The following is a 6,371-nucleotide window of genomic DNA, read 5'->3' on the forward strand; positions in this document are numbered from 1 at the left end:
ATGCATAAATATTGTATACAAGCACATACTTCTATGCAGTGGCGGAGCTAGGATTTCAATTCAGGGGGAGCAAGATTAGAAGTCAATATTAAAAATAATAAAAACAAAAAACAATGACAACTATAATTGTCATACAAAAGCTAATTATAAGTAAACTATAGTTAGACATTTAAGTTAATAATATAAAATAAATTGTAGAAATTAATTAATTTGAAAAATACTAAAAATATAGTAATTTATTTGCAAAGTTGTATACACATCTCACTATTTTCTTGATTGTTTTTGAAATTATAAGTAAAATTCGACTTTCTATTTATTTTTCAAAAGAATTAAAAATTTTGTTCATAACATAAACCCACAATTTTAAACTAAAATGTCAAGAAATTGAGGACAAAAAAAAAAAAAAAAAAGAGAGTGTAAAATATAGGACTATCAATTGAAATGTCATAAGAAAGACACTTTTTTATTATTATTATTAATAAAAGCTAACAGCTAACAAGTCAAAGCTTGTGTGTTTTTGTGCTTAAGGAAAATTCTTCCATTTATTTTTGCTTGTGTCAAGAAACTTTTTTCCTTTTTTTTTTTTTTTCTCCCTTACACGGTGTCATTGACTTATTGGGCATTAGGTAAGCTTGTCATTTTCCCTTTATTTCAGCTGGACCAGGAAGCTTTTTTCCTGATTTGTGTTTAGTTTCTGCATCAAGGAGGGTAAAGCATTTAAAAAAAAATTCCTAATTGTAATACATATGGAATATTTTTGGAGGAGTTAGAGGGGGCACTTGCCCCCTCTCGCCCCCGCTTGGCTCCGCCTCTGCTTCTATGAAAAGTAATCTTTCATCAAAGAAAGACATCTTTACATACAGTTTTTATCATATATATTGTGAAATTTTTAGCGTTAAATTAAACATGCAAAAAAAAAAAAAAAAAATCTAAGATTTAAATAGTAATATACCAGAAAAAAGTATAAAAGAAAACACAATACTTCGATATATTTAGGGTAGGAGCGATCTTTCGTAATATATATAAAAGGACTTTATTGCACATTATTTTCCCCCTCTCAACTTTATACGCATGTTCAATGTTTTACGTGGATCTTTCTCCTCTCCGATTCCAGGTAAATTTCTTTGCTTTTTTTTCTTTTTTAGTTGCAGTAAAGATGTAGATAGTTGTTGCATGTACTTTTTATTTGCATAAAGATGTAGATAGTTGCTATCTTGATTCACGTCTGTGCTTAATCTTTAATCTTTTAATCTTGGAAATTCACGTCTATGCTATTTTTTGTTTCTTTTTCAATAAGTCATAGAAGTTTGTGCTATGTTTTCGAGTTGTTTGTAGCAGTTGTATGTGGTAGTGATTAAATTAATCACCTAATACTTTTCGATCCTCTTTGCAACTTTTGCAGAAGTTCACAATTTGAGTACGGCGTGTAGACTTTTGCATCTCCCAGTTTGTGTATAATTAAAAGTAGTGCTTCTCAATGAAGTAGTTATGGAAGAAAAGGTGCAGGACTGCTGCCCAGGCATTGTTTCGTAAGTCCTTATGATGTACTCTTCGTTTGGGGTGGTTTTGATCTCTATTTTGTTATTCTAGATAAACCCAAGAGACGAAACCCTCAAATCCTCCGCTTCCTCTTCTCTCTGTTATTCCTATTTTTCTGTACAATCAGTTTCTTCCAATGACGGTATCTCCGAATTATTCTACAATTTTTTATGTGAGACTTGTCCACAAGCAGAGTACATTGTAAGGACTTCCATGACTCATTTCTTGTCTGGCCAAAACAATGCCTACGTAGCATTTATTCACCTTTTCTTCCATGGCTGTTTCATTGAGGCTCGCTCCTTTTAATTACAAACACCAGAAGTTGCAAAAACAAGGATAAAAAAACTCGACAGGGTAAGCCTTGGGGAGTCTCTGACGGCTAACATTATGGTTCATTATCAGATTTATTTTGGTCAATATTTTTACCTTTTTTATTTTTAAACACATGTTTTAATTCATTTATCTCTTGTTTAACAGTATTAATTTCATGTTGGAAATCATTAACAGTTAAATCTTTTGATTTCTTTTTATTAAGTCTTTCAAAAGATTTTTCTTCACTTTTAGTGAGAACATTAACAGAGTTAACAACATTACAACATGAATTTCTACAACCAAGTTTAATATGACAGCATTATTTAAAAAAAAAAATCTGATTTTTTTTTTTTAAACCCTATAATACAAAAACTCAATAATACAAAAAACTAAATTCTGATTTTCTATTTCTCCCGTTCCCCTTCTCCTTCCCCATTCCACTTCTCTGTCATAAAGAACCTCTGTTTCTCTTCAAAACAAAAAACGCGATAATGACTTTCTTCTCCATTGTTTCACAAACATGAGAACAACCACTACACAATGCACTTGGTAGAGAGGCTCCACAGCACCATTGAGATCTATGGCGGATTGACCCAAGAGACAACTCTCCACTTCCACCCATTTGCATGGATGGGTTTGCTTGAAGCATCTCTCTCTCTCTTTGGAACATTGGTAATTTAGGTTTTTCTCTCCCACTCTTTGGGTTTTCAATTTTGGTAGATATATAGACTCAACTTGCTTCTTAAATTCTTCCACTCCTACTTAGGATTTTGGTTTTAGGTTTTTGAATTTCTTGATTAGTTTATTTTTATGATTAATCGATGGGCAGTCCTAACCATTTAATCTGTTTACATAGGTTGTTGAAATTAAACATCTGTTAGCATCCGCCTCTATTTTCTTTCAAACCCACTTAGGGTTTTAATTGCAATGTATTTGATTAGATAGTTGTAGATAGTTACTGTAGTTGCCTTGGTGTTTGTACAGAGTTGCTTAAAAAATAATGGAGTAACCTAAGAGGGAATTCTTTCAGTGTACGCTGCTGTACACATCATGCCTTCAAATATGCAAGCTTAGTTTCAACCTAAAAACGAGAATATCAGAAGGGGGAATTGTTTTTGGAACCTGAAAATTTTGGAACAGACAGAGAATAAATCTATTACTATTGTTATTTAGATGAATCTAGAAAAGTACCCTGGACAACATCAGTGAAACAAGATGCAGGAAGTGGCAGGAAATGAGGACATCAAAGCAAAGTTGTTGCTACCCAAACACTGGGAAGCCTTCTTTAGATTTTGGCATTCATGGGCTTTGGCCTAATTACAATAGCAAATTTATATGAAACAAAATACAGCGTGCACTAATCTACAGTAAAAGAGCAAGAATTTGTTCAGGGTAAGGATATGCCCATGGGCATTGTTAAATAATAAATAATAATCTCCATTAAGTGAAAATATGTCTAAATAGACACAAAGCATCTAGAAACAGGCGAAGTTTGTAGTGCTTGCCACATATGATTAGATTAGATAGTTGCAGATAGTTTCTGTAGCTGTCTTGGTGTTTGTACAAAGTTACTTTAGTTGTTTTTCTACAAATCAAATAGTTGTCCAAGAGAAGGTATAAGTAGGATTTCGTAGAAGTTTTTTGTTATTTCTGTAATTCTATCCAATAACAAGCCATTAATGAATTTGGGTTCTAGAGTAACCTAAGAGTTTCAGCTAGGGGCTAAAACTTATTGACTATTGGTCCATTCAAAAAAATAATGAAGTTTTTCTGCAATTTTGTTTCAAGATTATTTGGTTTACTTTTTAATATAATTAAGATTTCGGCACTACATTCCTAGGTTGGAGTTATCAGTTTAAAGTGAACATATTCAATATGGAAAATCACTTAATGTTAACATCTTTAAGCTAGCAACAACATAGTACAATGTTGTTTGCTTCTACTTCTAATAGAGAGTAACTCGCTCAAAAATGATTATTAGTCATTATAGAAATGGAGTTATTAGTTAAAGAATTTAAGTTAGCACTGAACTTTGAATGAGTTGAAACATGATGCAAGAATGAGCTTTTGGTATGAAATTTGGTGTGACAACATCTCTTATACTGAATCTAACCATGTAATTATGTATTTTACTGCCAAAAAGAGTACAAACTTGAACCTTCTTTTGGATTGGTGTTTGTACTTCAATTTTGTTAACAATTTTACTGAATATTTTGTAAAAAAAATATATTCTTTTTGGTTGGGAATGCTTAGGAGTTTCAAGTTTGAGTGAGTTCAAGGATGTGCAAACGTAGGAGCCAATGTGGGAAAGACAACATTAATATATGCTAGGTACATGAAACTTTTCCTTCTAATTTCAATTGGGTATTTTTTTGTGCTCCCTGTTTTATTTTTCTTTTTGATAAACTTATTTTTAGGTTTAGAAAATGTCTTCTAGGAATCAATTTCGTGAAATTAATAGTAGGTTATTCTATTAGAGTTCAAATTACCACTAATAGGTCTAATTGTTTTTAATATACTTTTAGGCTTTTAATTCTGACCTTCACAGTGTGTTCCACTCATGATTTGCATGTTCTAAATTGCAGAGAATGATGAGCTACTATTGCATTATGGCTGCATCAATCAAGTGTTGCTACTGTAGTTAGTGTTGAAATACTCATTGACATACTGTAATAATTAATTAGTATATAAATATATATAAAGGGCATTTGTAAATTTAGTTATTGTTTAAATACTTATATATATTTATAAGTATATATATTTGCAGTTTCTTAGGTTTTCTTAGATGATTCACCAGTCACGTTTTGTTTTAAATGCCTTATCAGCTTCTGCCATGGTTAATTAGGTGTTTGTTTGGTCTTTCTTTTTTGCCGAATGGATGTTTGGTCAATGAATTATATTTCTGTCTCATGTATCATATAGTTTGTGGTACATGTCATGGGATAAAGTTAGAGAGATATATAAGAAATACAACAATGTAACTGGTAGAACTTAGAAATACACATTAACAGTAACAAAGGAGCCCCAACATAGGAAACAAAACACATTTAATCCTACGCAACACAAAACTAAATGAAATTATATTGAGTTCAAGCCTGAGACAGAGTTGGCAGTGTATGAAAATTGGGGAAGAAAAAGAGAAGATTGTGTGTGATATTGGAATAATCTTCTTTTCCCGTGCATAGCACAAGTTAGTGACTAGTTATTTTTTATTTTTGTATTTCCTTCGTTCTAAAGGTTGATTCCTTAAGTCTTATAAATATATAATTCTACTTCACATAAAATCTATGCACAAATTCTAACTCTAAAAATCTCCCTCTCTATGATGTTTGACTTAAGCATTGGACACTCCCGGGGGCTAACCTTAGTGGGATTTTCGATAATTTGTTTCCCTTTTGTAGATATTCACAATTTGGATGAGGTGTTCAGAGAAATAAAAAATTAGGAATAGCTCAAAGCTATAACCAAACAATGGGAATTTGGTCTTTTATTTCTCCTCGCTGTGATTGTGTTTGTGGCTTCAGCGACTGGTGGGTAGGTGGAAATAAACAAGATTGGTTAAATTCATTTGGGCCTTCTGAGCTCAAAGCTTGATTTTTGGGTTTTGCTTATTCTTTGACTTCTTTTCTGAGGCAAAAATTGACATGTCAATATGATAATACTTTTCCATGAAGAACCTCAAAATAGGGTTCAATGAGTAACCATGAATAACATTTAAAACTTACCACAACATACAGGAGAAATTGATTTATATACTAAGAATTTAGAAATAAACCATAGCAAAAGGTAACTAAAGAGCACTTAGTTCTACTCTCCCTTGTAGGAGCCTTTCCTCTCGCTCAGAGCGAGTGTTCCCTCCCCTCATCTTTTGGGATTTTCTCATTGCAAACTTTTAAACCACTCCATGTACGGTAGTCTTTTAACCCACCTGCCATGGAAGAAACAGTCCTGAATAATCTCAAACACCTCAAATTAATCAAGAAAGAAGGCGAAGAAATACACATCATGCACATCAACTCGGTTACCAACTGTGAAGAATGTTCACTAAGTCTTTTCGGAAAACTACTTTCAGATCGCCAACAAACATCTGTGCTCTTAAGAACACCCTCCGTACAGCCTGGAAACTTGGCTTTGATTTACGAATTGTTGAGGTTGGAAATGATATTCTACAGTTTAACTTTAGTTCAAGGTATCAAATGGAATGGGTCAAAAAGAATGGCTTGTGGAATGGGTCGAAAACAACCTCCTCCTTCTGTGCCACTGGAAAAAAAGTCTGTCCTCTTTGAACATTGGTTTCACGCATGCACCTTTCTGGGTCCAAGTTTGGGGTTTGCCCTTTGAGTTTATGTGTGAAGAGGTAGGCAAAGACATTGGTGGTACAATTGGAAACTTCTTAGAGGTTGACAAACGCTCTTGGCAATCTGATCAAGCAAAGGACATGTGCTTAAGGGTTGAATTCCAACTAAACAAACCCTTGAGACTAGGAGGCTATGTCTCTGACTCTGAGGGAGGTAAACACT

General features: G+C 33.0%; 1 long non-coding RNA gene across 1 annotated transcript; it reads left to right on the forward strand.

The window, feature by feature from the left end:
• Positions 1-2,248: 2,248 nt before the first annotated feature.
• LOC136065376 (uncharacterized) lies at positions 2,249-4,620 on the forward strand. Its single transcript, XR_010627009.1, has 3 exons — positions 2,249-2,523; positions 4,105-4,182; positions 4,437-4,620. It is a non-coding gene; the product is annotated as an uncharacterized LOC136065376 (long non-coding RNA).
• The last annotated feature ends 1,751 nt before the right edge of the window (positions 4,621-6,371 follow it).

This window comes from Quercus suber, unplaced genomic scaffold (assembly GCF_002906115.3).
Source record: "Quercus suber isolate HL8 unplaced genomic scaffold, Cork oak 2.0 scaffold_949, whole genome shotgun sequence".
Taxonomy (NCBI): domain Eukaryota; kingdom Viridiplantae; phylum Streptophyta; class Magnoliopsida; order Fagales; family Fagaceae; genus Quercus; species Quercus suber.